Raw genomic sequence first — 12,738 nt, forward strand, 5'->3', positions numbered from 1 at the left:
AGTTCTATACTTCTATCATGTCTCTCCACAATCTCTGGCAAACCAGAGAAAACAATCCAAATTTGACCAACCTCTCCCTGTAGTTAATATCAACTAATCCAGGCATCTTTCTGGTAAACCTCTGAACCCTTTCCAAACCCTCCACATATTCTATGTAATGGGGCTCCAGAAGTGCACTCAATACTCCAAATGCAGCCTAACCAAAGTCATTTGAAGCTGGAATATGACGTCCTGACTCTAAAACTCAGTGTCCCAATCACTGAAGGCAAGCATATCATATGCCTTCATTACCACTCTACCTACTTGTGTTGTCACTTTCAGGCAAATATGGACCCGGTCCCCAAGATTCCTCTGTACATCAATGCTGTTAAGGGTCATTCCATTAATTATATATTTCCCCTTACATTCAACCTCCCAAAATGCAACACCTCACATTTGCTCAAACTAAACTCTATCCGCCATTTCTCTGCCCATTTTAGTAAATCATTTATATCCTGTTGCATACTTTGACAACCTTGCTCACAGTCTGTGACCGCAAAAATCTTGGTGTCATCTGCAAACTTACTAATCACACACCTGTGCCCCCCAGGAGGCTGGAGATGCCCCCCAGGAAGTAGCAGAGAAGCGGGGCGGCAAAGCCTGCCTGTGTTGGGGGAGGTGGTGGTGAGGCATCTTGGTGGGACCAGCGGTGGGACCATTCAGCAGCGGTGGGGCCTCGTGGTACCTCTCAGCGGCGGTGGTGGAGTCTCGGGCCGGACTGAATCTTGCAGCAGCGGTGGAGCCTTGCAAGCCAACCCATGGTCGGTGGTATGGCAGTCGATGAGGACACAGGGGAGCACCTTGTTGCAGGTGGGGGGGAACAACAAAGGAGGACCCGGCGAGGGGGGACCGCGAAGGGGGAAGGGGATAGGTAGCGGGGTAGAACAAAGAGGGACCGGGTGCGGATACTTTGTAACTTTGTCAGCGCTATTTATGTGACCACTATTCGAATACCTTGGGTATGTTTGTAAGTAAAGAATTTCACTGTGCTTTGTCACATGACTATAAAGTATTCAGTTCAATTCAATGTTCACGTCCATGTCATTTATATATATCACAAACTATAGAGATCCCTGCAGAGCTCTGCTGCTCACAGACCTTCAGACTGAATATTGTCCTTCCACCACAACTTTCTGATCTATCAGTAAGCCAATTCTGAATTCATACGACTGTCACTGTTAATCTAGTGAGTCTTAATCTTCATCAATCACCTTCATCACCTCCTCAAAAAATTTGATCAAGTTAGTAAGACACAATCTGCCGTGAACAAAGACATGCCGACCGTCCCTAATTAACCTACTCTCCTCCAAATGGAAATAAATACAATCCTCTCCGATAGCTTCCCTACCACGGACATGAAGCTCACTGGCATATAACCATATAACAATTACAGCACGGAAACAGGCCATCTAGTCCGTGCCGAACATTTATTTTCCCCTAGTCCCATCTACCTGCACTCAGATCATAACCCTCCATTCCTTTCCCGTCCATATAACTATCCAATTTATTTTTAAATGATAAAATCGAACCTGCCTCCACCACCTCCACTGGAAGCTCATTCCACACAGCTACCACTCTCTGAGTAAAGAAGTTCCCCCTCATGTTACCCCTAAACTTCTGTCCCTTAATTCTGAAGTCATGTCCTCTTGTTTGAATCTTCCCTACTCTCAGTGGGAAAAGCTTATCCATGTCAACTCTGTCTATCCCTCTCATCATTTTAAAGAGTTCTATCAAGTCCCCCCTTAACCTTCTGTGCACCAAAGAATAAAGACCTAACTTGTTCAACCTTTCTCTGTAACATAGTTGCTGAAACCCAGGCAACATTCTAGTAAATCTCCTCTGTGCTCTCTCTATTTTGTTGACATCCTTCCTATAATTAGGCGACCAAAATTGTACGCCATACTCCAGAATTGGCCTCACCAATGCCTAGTACAAATTTAACATTACATCCCAACTTCTATACTCAATGCTCTGATTTATAAAGGCCAGCACACCAAAAGCTTTCTTTACCACCCTATCTACATGAGATTCCACCTTCAGGGAACTGTGCACAGTTATTCCTAGATCTCTCTGTTCCTCAATTCACTACCATTTACCATGTACGTCCTATTTTGATTTGTCCTGCCAAGATGTAGCACCTCACACTTATCAGCATTAAACTCCATCTGCCATCTTTCAGCCCACTCTTCCAAATGGCCTAAATCCTCTGTAGGCATTGAAAATCTACTTTATTATCCACAACACCACCTATCTTAATATAATCTGCATACTTACTAATCCAATTTACCACACCATCATCCAGATCATAGATGTACATGACAAACAACAGTGGACCCAACACACATCCCTGTGGCACCCCACTAGTTACCGGCCACCAACCTGACAAACAGCCATCCACCATTACTCTCTGGCATCTCCCATTCAGCCACTGTTGAATCCATCTTGCTACTCCACCATTAATACCCAACAATTGAACCTTCTTAACCAACCTTCCATGAGGAACCTTGTCAAAGGCCTTACTGAAGTCCATATATACAACATCCACTGCTTTACCCTCATCAATTTCCCGAGTAACCTCTTCAAAGAATTCAAGAAGATTAGTCAAACATGACCTTCCAGGGACAAATCCATGTGGACTGTTCCTAATCAGACCCTGTTTATCCAGATGCTTATATATATTATCTCTAAGTATCCTTTTCATTAATTTGCCCACCACTGATGTCAAACTAACAGGTCTATAATTGCTAGGTTTACTCTTAGAACCTTTTTTAAACAATGGAACAACATGCGCAGTACGCCAATCCTCCGGCACTATTCCCGTTTCTAATGACATTTGAAACATTTCTGTCATAGCCCCTGCTATTTCTACACTAACTTCCCTCAATGTCCTAGGTCGACAGATGGGACGACAGATGGCACAATGGGCTAAGTGTTCGGCTGGCAACCGGAAGGTAGCTGGTTCGAATCGTAGCTTGGAGTGCATACTGTCGTTGTGTCCTTGGGCAAGACACTTCACCCACCTTTGCCTGTGTGTGTCCTTGGGCAAGACACTTCACCCACCTTTGCCTGTGTGTGTGGATGTAATTATGTGAAGCACTTTGGGGTCAATGCAAGTTGACTAAAAATGTGCTATATAAATAAAGAAACTTAAATTTAGGTAATATCCTGTCCGGACCTGGAGACTTATCCACTTTTATATTTTTCAAAAGTGTCAGTACTTCCTCTTCTTTGAATCTCATAGTTTCCATAGCTACTCTACTTGTTTCCCTTACCTCACATAATTCCATATCCTTCTCCTTGGTGAATACTGAAGAAAATAAATTGTTCAATATCTCCCCCATCTCTTTTGGCTCTGCAGATAGCTGTCCACTCTGACTCTCTAATGGACCAATTTTATCCCTCGTTATTCTTTTGCTATTAATATAGCTGTAGAAACCCTTTCAATTTACTTTCACCTTACTTGCCAAAGCAATCTCATATCTTCTTTTAGCATTTCAAATTTCTTTCTTAAAATTCTTTTTACATTCTTTATACTCCTCAAGCACCTCATTTACTCCATGCTACCTATAATTATTGTAGATCTCTCTCTTTTACCGAACCAAATGTCAAATTTCCCTTGAAAAGCATGGCTCTTCCAATTTTTACTATTTCCTTTCAACCGAACAGGGACATAAAGATTCTGTAAAATTTCACCTTTAAATGTCGTCCATTTCTCTTCCACATCTTTCCCATAAAACAAAATGTCCCAATTCACTCCTTTTAAATCCTTTTGCATCTCCTCAAAGTTAGCCTTTCTCCAATCAAAAATCTCAACCCTAGGTCCAGTTCTGACCCTCTACATAATTATATTGAAACTAATGGTATTGTGATCACTGGACCCGAAGTGTTCCCCAACACATACCTCTGCCACCTGACCTGTCTCATTTCCTAACAGGAGGTCCAGCACTGCCCCTTCTCTAGTAGGTACCTCTATGTATTACTGCAAAAAACTATCCTGCACACATTTTACAAACTCCAAACCATCCAGCCCATTTACAGAATGTGTTTCCCAGTCTATGTGTGGAAAATTGGAAACTCCCACAATCACTACCTTGTGCTTACTACTAATATCTGCGATCTCCTTACATATTTGTTCTTCCAATTCTCGCTCCCCATTTGGTGGTCTATAATGCACCCCTATAAGTGTTGCTACCCCTTTCCCATTTCTCAGTTCCACCCAAATAGCCTCCCTAGACGAGCCCTCTAATCTATCCTGCCAAAGCAGTGCTGTAATATCTTCCCTGACAAGCAATGCAACACCTCCACCTCTTGCCCCTCCAATTCTATCACACCTGAAGCAACAAAATCCTGGAACATTTAGTTTCCAATCACAGCCCTCCTGCAACCATGTTTCACTGATCGCCACAACATCATACTTCCAGATGTCAATCCAGGCTCTAAGCTCATCCACCTTTCTTACAATGCTCCTAGCATTAAAATATACACATTTAAAAAACCTACCGCCTCTTATTCTCTGTTTATTATCTTTTTCTTCTTTCTCCCCTAAATTTTGGGTCCGAGTGCTACCCTTCTCTGCCTCCTGCCTCACACACTGACTGCTAGCTTTCCCTATTTGAGTCCCTCCCCCCAACCGTTCTAGTTTAAAGTCTCCCCAGTAGACTTTGCAAATCTCCCTGCAGGATATTGGTCCCCCTCGGGTTCAAGTGCAACCCGTCCTTTCTGTACAGGTAAGTTCCTGGATTCTAGAGGATGCAGACATCCTCTAGGGGCGCTCTACCAGTCTGTTATTTCAATCTTTTTTTTTATTTTTAGTTACTCTAAAGTTTTGTGTTGGGGGAAACTTTAACTTTTCTATGTGGGGGAAGTGGGCAGGGTAAGGGGGAAACCATTTCCCAGCCTCATCCTGGCGGGGACACGACTATTTCTCCGAGTCGCGTCCTCGCCCCCCACCTCGCGGCCTACCAGCTGGATCGGGGCGGCCTTTCCTGCCGGGGACCGGGAACCGGACCGGGGCTGCTACAGCTGCGGCGCAGCGCTGGTGTCACCGCGGAGCGGGCGATGCCTACCTGGGTCGCCGTTTGGAGCTCCGGAGCGTTGGGCCGTTGCTCAAACATCATGGAGCTCTGGTGTGGAGAGCTTCCAACGCGGGCAGCGCTGACCGTCATCGTGGAGTCCTGGGGCGCCTTGCAGAGGGCCGTCAGCAGCAGTCTCCACCCGGCGCGGCCTACAGACTTTGGGAGCCGCCGACTCCGGTAGGAGGGGGCCGACACTGTGTCCACGCTGCTGAAGACGTCCCGCAGCCCCGACGTCGGACTTGTATCATCCCGGCGAGCGGTCCTGGACATCGGGCCGCCCGTAGCTGCAACTGCGGAGGGCTTGGGGAGGCCCTGACCACGAGGAACAGTGGAGGAAGAGACTGACTTTGGTGCCTTCCCACACAGTGGGAAACTTTGATTCTGCTGTGTGGGGATGTTTTATGTCAAATTCTATAGTGTGCGTTCTTTATTTTTTTTATTGTACGGCTGTATGGGAATTTCATTTCACTGTGCCATCTGGCACATGTTACAATTAAATGTATCTTGAATCTTGAATCTTGAATCTTTCTACTTCCATCTGAAAAAAGGAATCACATTAGCTACTCGCCAGTCCTCCAGAGGCTCTTGAGGCAAGATCCAAAGTTCTTTGTCGAGGCTTGTGCAATCTCCCCTCTTATCTTTCTCAAGAGAGAAACAGGTTGCTTTTCAGGCTGGTGGCTTGTGACTAGTGATGTGCCTCAGGGTTCGGTGTTCGGCCCATTACTGGTTGTCTTCTATACCAATGGTTTCGACGCCAATGTACATGGCAGATGATACAACAATGGGTGGTATTGCAGATAGTGAAGATGGTTGTCCAAAAATGTAGCAGGTACTTGATCAGTTGGCCAGATGAGCTGAGGAATGGTTGATGGAATTTAATACAGAGAAATGCGAGGTGTTACATAGAAACATAGAAACATAGAAATTAGGTGCAGGAGTACTTGCCCTTCTAGCCTGCACCGCCATTCAATACGATCATGGCTGATCATCCAACTCAGTATCCCGTACCTGCCTTCTCTCCATATCCTCTGATCCCCTTAGCCACAAGGGCCACATCTAACTCCCTCTTAAATATAGCCAATGAACTGGCCTCAACTACCCTCTGTGGCAGAGAGTCCCAGAGATTCACCACTCTCTGTGTGAAATGTTTTTTTCTCATCTCGGTTTTAAAGGATTTCCCCCTTATCCTTAAGCTGTGACCCATTGTCCTGGACTTCCCCAACATCGGGAACAATCTTCCTGCATCTAGCCTGTCCAACCCCTTAAGAATTTTGTAAGTTTCTATACGATCCCCTCTCAATCTCCTAAATTCTAGAGAGTATAAACCAAGTCTATCCAGTCCTTCTTCATAAGACAGTCCTGACAGCCCAGGAATCAGTCTGGTGAACCTTCTCTGCACTCCCTCTATGGCAATAATGTCCTTCCTCAGATTTGGAGACCAAAACTGTACGCAATACTCCAGGTGTGGTCTCACCAAGACCCTGTACAACTGCAGTAGAACCTCCCTGCTCCTATACTCAAATCCTTTTGCTATGAAAGCTAACATACCATTCGCTTTCTTCACTGCCTGCTGCACCTGCATGCCTACTTTCAATGACTGGTGTACCATGACACCCAGGTCTCGCTGCATCTCCCCTTTTCCTAATCGGCCACCATTTAGATAATAGTCTGCTTTCCTGTTTTTGCCACCAAAATGGATAACCTCACATTTATCCACATTATACTGCATCTGCCAAACATTTGCCCACTCACCCAGCCTATCCAAGTCACCTTGCAGTCTCCTAGCATCCTCCTCACAGCTAACACTGCCCCCCAGCTTAGTGTCATCCGCAAACTTGGAGATATTGCCTTCAATTCCCTCATCCAGATCATTAATATATATTGTAAATAGCTGGGGTCCCAGCACTGAGCCTTGCGGTACCCCATTAGTCACTGCCCGCCATTGTGAAAAGGACCCGTTTACTCCTACTCTTTGCTTCCTGTTTGCCAGCCAGTTCTCTATCCACATCAATACTGAATCCCCAATGCCGTGTGCTTTAAGTTTGTATACTAATCTCTTATGTGGGACCTTGTCGAAAGCCTTCTGGAAGTCCAGATACACCACATCCACTGGTTCTCCCCTATCCACGCTACTAGTTACATCCTCGAAACATTCTATAAGATTCGTCAGACATGATTTACCTTTCGTAAATCCATGCTGACTTTGTCCAATGATTTCACCACTTTCCAAATGTGCTGCTATCCCATCTTTAATAACTGACTCTAGCAGTTTCCCCACTACCGATGTTAGACTAACTGGTCTGTAATTCCCCGTTTTCTCTCTCTCTCCCTTCTTAAAAAGTGGGGTTACGTTTGCTACCCGCCAAACCTCAGGAACTACTCCAGAATCTAAAGAGTTTTGAAAGATTATTACTAATGCATCCACTATTTCTGGAGCTACTTCCTTAAGTACTCTGGGATGCAGCCTATCTGGCTCTGGGGATTTATCGGCCTTTAATCCATTCAATTTACCCAACACCATTTCCCGACTAACCTGGATTTCACTCAATTCCTCCATCTCCTTTGACCCGCGGTCCCCTGCTATTTCCGGCAGATTATTTATGTCTTCCTTAGTGAAGACGGAACCAAAGTAGTTATTCAATTGGTCCGTCATATCCTTGTTCCCCATGATCAACTCACCTGTTTCTAACTGCAAGGGACCTACATTTGTTTTAACTAATCTCTTTCTTTTCACATATCTATAAAAACTTTTGCAGTCAGTTTTTATGTTCCCTGCCAGTTTTATTTCATAATCCATTTTTCCTTTCCTAATTAAGCCCTTTGTCCTCCTCTGCTGGTCTCTGAATTTCTCCCAGTCCTGCTGCTTTTTCTGGCTAATTTGTACGCATCATCCTTCGCTTTGATATTATCCCTGATTTCCCTTGTTATCCACGGATGCACTACCTTCCCTGATTTATTCTTTTGCCAAACTGGGATGAACAATTTTTGTAGTTCATCCATGCAGTCTTTAAATGTCTTCCATTGCATATCCACCGTCAACCCTTTTAGAATTAATTGCCAGTCAATCTTGGCCAATTCACGTCTCATACCCTCAAAGTTACCTTTCTTTAAGTTCAGAACCATTGTTTCTGAATTAACAATGTCACTCTCCATCCTAATGAAGAACTCAACCATATTATGGTCACTCTTGCCCAAGGGGGCACGTACAACAAGACTGCTAACTAACCCTTCCTCATTACTCAATACCCAGTCTAAAATAGCCTGCTCTCTCGTTGGTTCCTCTACATGTTGATTTAGATAACTATCCCGCATACATTCCAAGAAATCCTCTTCCTCAGCACCCCTGCCAATTTGATTCACCCAATCTATATGTAGATTGAAGTCACCCATTATAACTGTTTTGCCTTTGTCGCACGCATTTCTAATTTCCTGTTTGATACAATCTCCAACTTCACTACTACTGTTAGGTGGCCTGTACACAACACCCACCAGCGTTTTCTGCCCCTTAGTGTTTCGCAGCTCTACCCATACCGATTCCACATCCTCCAAACTAATGTCCTTCCTTTCCATTGCGTTAATCTCCTCTCTAACCAGCAACGCTACCCCACCTCCTTTTCCTTTCTCTCTATCCCTCCTGAATATTGAATATCCCTGGATGTTCAGCTCCCAGCCTTGGTCACCCTGGAGCCATGTCTCCGTGATCCCAACTATATCATAATCATTAATGGCTATCTGCACGTTCAACTCATCCACCTTATTACGAATGCCCCTTGCATTGAGACACAAAGCCTTCAGGCTTGTTTTTACAACGCTCTTACCCCTTATACAATTATGTTGAAAAGTGACTCTTTTTGATTTTTGCCCTGGTTTTGTCTGCCTGCCACTTTTACTTTTCACCTTGCTACCTATTGCTTCTACCCTCATTTTACACCCCCCTGCCTCTCTGCTCTTGTACCCATCCCCCTGCCACATTAGTTTAAATCCTCCCCGACAGCACTAGCAAACACTCCCCCAAGGACATTGGTTCCATTCCAGCCCAGGTGCAAACCGTCCTGTTTGTACTGGTCCCACCTCCCCCAGAACTGGTTCCAATGCCCTAAAAATTTGAATCCCTCCCCCTTGCACCATTTTTCAAGCCACGTATTTATCTGCAATATCTTCCTATTTCTACTCTGACTGGCCCGTGGTACTGGTAGTAATCCAGAGATTATTACCTTTGAGGTCCTACTTTTAAGTTTATCTCCTAGCTCCCTAAATTCATCTTGTAGGGCCTCATCCCTTTTTTTACCTATATCGTTGGTGCCAATATGCACCATGACAACTGGCTGTTCACCCTCCCCCTCCAGAATGTTCTGCAGCCGTTCAGTGACATCCCTGACCCTTGCACCAGGGAGGCAACATACCATCCTGGAGTCTCGTTTGCGGCCGCAGAAACGCCTATCTATTCCCCTGACAATTGAATTCCCTATTACTATTGCCCTTCCACTCTTTTTCCCCCCCTCATGTGCCGCAGAGCCACCCATGGTGCCATGAACTTGGCTGCTGCTGCATTCCCCTGATGAGCCATCTCCCTCAACAGTATCCAAAATGGTATACCTGTTTAGGAGGGAGATGACCGCAGGGGACTCCTGCACTACCTGCCTACTGCTTTGCTGGCTATTGGCCACCCGTTCCCTTTCTGTCCTCTTACCTTTTACCGCGGTGTGACCAACTCGCTGTACGTGCTATCTACGACTTTCTCAGCCTTGTGGATGCTCCAGTATGAATCCAGCCGCAGCTCCAATCGTTCAATGCGGTCTGCCAGGAGCTGCAGCTGTACACGCTTCCTGCAAACGTAGTCACCAGCAAAGATCTTATAGCGGAGCTCTATAATCTTTGCTTTGGATTTCAGCGGGTGGCATACCGGAAGTCGCGTTTCGCGTTAAGAAATGGCGGCCGTGACGTTCCGTCACGTACTACACGTCAGTCCATTGGATTTCGGAGGAGTGGTCTATCTTGCTCCGCTATAAGATCTTTGGTCACCAGGGACACCGACCATATCCCTGATCTCCCACATGTTGCAGGCTGAGCAAACCACGGGGCCAATCTCCACTGACATATCTTACTCCCAAATTAACTCTATATTAAATATTAAAAAACACAAAACTTTATCCTTTAAACTTTACTAATAAATGCTAATAAATACTGTTCACTCAACTCCCACAATCCTTAACCTGAAGGCAGAAATGTAAAAATGTAAACCTGGGGTTGCACCCAATCAGCTGCTTCCTCTGGTCCTCTTCCACCAATCAGAGGCTTCCACCAGACTCCTTCTCTGGAACGTTGCCGATTTTGGTGTCAGGTCCCTGGGCCTCTGTGAAAGCAAACTCCGCGATGTATTGTATACTTACAGCGCAGGTACTCCTCCCCTCGCACCAACGGCTCCCTGGGCCGTTCTATTTTGGGAAGTCTAACACGGGCACGACTTATACAGTGAATGGTACGGCTCTGTGCATAGTTCCTTGAAAGTGGAATTGCAGGGGTGGTCAAAATAGCTTTTGGCCTCTATCAGTCAGAGTATTGAGTATAGAAGTTGGGAGGTCATGTTGCAATTATATAAGATGTTGGTGAGGATGCATTTAGAGTATTGTGTTCAGTTCTGGGCACCATGTTACAGGGAATATGTTGTCACGTTGGAAAGGGTACAGAGAAGATTTACAAAGATGTTGACAGAACTCAAGGTTCTGAGCTATAGGGAGAGGTTAAGCAGACTAGAACTAGAGTGCAGAAGAATGAGGGGTGATCTTATAGAGGTATATAAAATCATGAGAGGAATTGATTGGGTAGCCACACAGAGTATCTTGCCCAGAGCAGGGGAAAATTGAGAAGCATAGGTTTAAGGTGAAGGAGGAAAGATTTTATAGGAAACTAAGGGTTAACTTATTCACAGAAAGGGTGGTGGTGTATGGAACGAGCTGCCACAGGAGGTACTTGAGGTAGGGACGATCGTAATGTTTAAGAAGCAATTGGACCGGTACATGGGTAGGGTAGGTTTAGAGGGTTAAGGGCCAAACACAGGCAGGTGGGACTAGTGTAGACGGAACATGTTGGTCAATGCGGACAAGTTGGGCCGAAGGACCTGTTTCCACACTATGACGCCATGACCAATCATGATGCAGCTGTATAATAAGTCCTTGGTGAGTATGGTGTGCAGTTCTGGTTGTAAAGCTTTTATAAGGAATTTCTAACATCATCAGGATGTTACCTAGATCTGCAGTTTTGAGTATTTAAAAAAATGCTGAGTAGGCTGAGACATTTTTCTTTGGGTTAACTTTTTGAAGTGTTCAAAATCACATGGGGCATGGATAAAATGATTGCTCACAGTCTTTTTCTGAAGATAGAGGATTCTAAAAATAGAAGTCATAGGCTTAAGCTGAGAGGAGAGCGATTTAAACGGTACCATAGTGGCAGCTCTTTAACTCATGGTGTGGTCTCTATCTGGAATGAGCTGCCAGAAGAAGCTGTGGAAGTGGATAGTTACATTTTTCAAAATAGTATTTTATATCATTTTATGTAGTTCCAAATTCAAGCAAATGTGATTAGCCCAGAAACCCACCTTGCTCGACATGAACCAGTTAGGCCTGTTTCCATGCTCTATAGTTCTATGACTTCTTAACCAGGAAGAATAAGAAAAATAATCAGGCTATTGTTAACATTGGAAATTCCAAGAGGTTAGGTTGACCATTTATCTGGTTTACTGATTTAATCCCACTTACAATTCTGTCTGTCTTTCTGTTTTATGTATGGTCATGTACACAATATTGATAGGTTATTTCCTGCAATTATACAATGGACTCAGTGGATGGTAAATACAGTTATTCACTCATGAGTCTAAAGTCAATGGTCCTACAGTATTAGAATTAAATAAAGGTGACTTCCTTAATGGAAATCATTGTTATTTTATCATCAATCTAATAGAACCAGTCTGCCAAATAAATTAAAATATTTTCAACAATAAAGTCTGGGTTGTTTTTGCATAAAATAAAAATTATTTGACCTGTCTTTTCACATGAATATCCTTAGCCCTTGGTTGTCACCAAGAAACAGGCATTTAGTATCATTGAAAATACGTGCAGGTAAATCATCAGATCAACAAGTGGAGGCTGAAGCTAGTGAATGGATTTAGTTACAAACAGAGTAACCAATCACTAATAAATAATTGAAAGATAATCTTTGTGGTACATTTCAATGGAAAACAAAAACATCAATTTAGAACCAGGTAGGCTCACTCAAATTAAAACATTAACTATTTTTCTCTTTTCACAGATGCTGCCTGATCTGTTGAGTGTTTACCAGAATGTTATGTTTTATTTCAGATTTCCAGCATGTGCAAATTTTGATTTACAGGCATAATTTGGGGTTTATTACACTTTTCATGATGGGTTCTTGAAAAGAGGCAGAACATGGGGAAGTTGAATCTCAAGCTAGAAATCCAAAGCCAGCTGATTACATTGTTTTGTGAACTAGATATATATTAAAAAAAGAGAGAGAGAATAAAACATGCAATGAAATAATCTAAATATAATTCTGTTGATACAGTTCTGAATGCAAGCCTTCTTGTGCTGTGTAAATCTAAGGAGCTTCT

The sequence above is a fragment of the Amblyraja radiata genome, chromosome 2 (genome assembly GCF_010909765.2).
Source record: "Amblyraja radiata isolate CabotCenter1 chromosome 2, sAmbRad1.1.pri, whole genome shotgun sequence".
Taxonomy (NCBI): domain Eukaryota; kingdom Metazoa; phylum Chordata; class Chondrichthyes; order Rajiformes; family Rajidae; genus Amblyraja; species Amblyraja radiata.